At 61.3% G+C, this 1,208-nt stretch overlaps 1 non-coding gene across 1 annotated transcript; it reads right to left on the bottom strand.

The window, feature by feature from the left end:
- Positions 1 to 545: 545 nt before the first annotated feature.
- LOC112061632 (U1 spliceosomal RNA) lies at positions 546 to 709 on the bottom strand. Its single transcript, XR_002890328.2, has one exon. It is a non-coding gene; the product is annotated as a U1 spliceosomal RNA (small nuclear RNA).
- Between the last annotated feature and the right edge of the window lie 499 nt (positions 710 to 1,208).

Below are 1,208 nucleotides of genomic sequence, written 5' to 3'. Positions count from 1 at the left end.
ACCTCTGCATGCGACACCCCCACACCTTATAAACTAAAAACAGTCCTTTATATATTTAACACCATTATAAATGCTGGATGCAAAGCAGAGCTTGGGATGGAGACTGACAGATTGCAACCCCTCATGTGATAACCTCACAACACCCTTGAGGGGTCCCAAGCCCCTGGTGTGAGAACCCCTGAGTAAAGAGCTGCAGAGAAGAAAGAAAAGAGCAGGATACTTTTAGGAGACGTCAGACGGCCCTGACTGTAAAAGAACCGAGAGCAGAGATGTGAACTTCCACACAGCGTGAAATAATCACGACCTTGACTACACTGGCAATGTACCGCACGGCACTTGCTGTGCTCAGGGGTGTGAACCCCGCCCCCCAGCGCAGCGCTGTAAAGCACCAGTGTAATCAGCGCCTGCAGCGCTGCACGCTCGCTCGGAGCACTTAGTGTAACGAAGACTAAATAACCCCCCCCCCCCACCTAGGAAATTAGAGAGCGTTACAACAGCACCTGACACCTTCCAAATTCCCTCGGTCTGTCTTTGCACCCACGAGCCAGGGGAGAGCGCGAACGCAGTCCCCCACTACCACAAATTATGCAGTCGAGTTTCCCGCATTTGGGGAAATCGCAGGGGTCAGCACACCCGCAGTGCAATGGATGAGCCTCACCCTGGGAAAACCACCTTCATGATCATGGTATCTCCCCTGCCAGGTAAGTATGAGTTGCTCTGCCCCGGCCGCCGCCCGCCCTCGCTCGCCCCACACTCTCAACACACGGTGGGGCCCGACTCGGACCGACCGCCGGCCCCGCCCACACCGGCTCCCACCGCCGCCAGCTGCTCCGACAGGCCCGGGGCTCGGACCCTTCTCGCTACCGAGCCCCGCACGGTCAATTGGGGCCGTGCTCGTCAGCCTGGTCCCGTTCCCACAATGCTCCGCTCGCAGGGAGATCTGCATACGTGCTCACGCGGCCCCGCCCCTCCCGCAGCCTGCGGACCGCGCCCCGCCCCTGCCCTGGCCAGCCCCAGCTGTGCAGCGTCGCGAGCTCTCGCCAGGTCCCGGGGGCCTTTGTAGACCCGCCTGCTGAGGGGGGGGACAATTTAAAGGCCCCCGACGCCCGTGTGCGGCTGCCCCGGGGTCCAGCGCGGGTCCCAGTCCCTGTACAGCCCCAGGCCCAGGTGTGACACATATGGCTCCCCCCGCCCCCTGGCAGGGTCTG

The sequence above is a fragment of the Chrysemys picta genome, chromosome 11, assembly GCF_011386835.1.
Source record: "Chrysemys picta bellii isolate R12L10 chromosome 11, ASM1138683v2, whole genome shotgun sequence".
Lineage (NCBI taxonomy): Eukaryota > Metazoa > Chordata > Testudines > Emydidae > Chrysemys > Chrysemys picta.
Note: the sequence above shows the minus strand (reverse complement) of the source record. Positions and strands in the feature narration are given on the sequence as shown.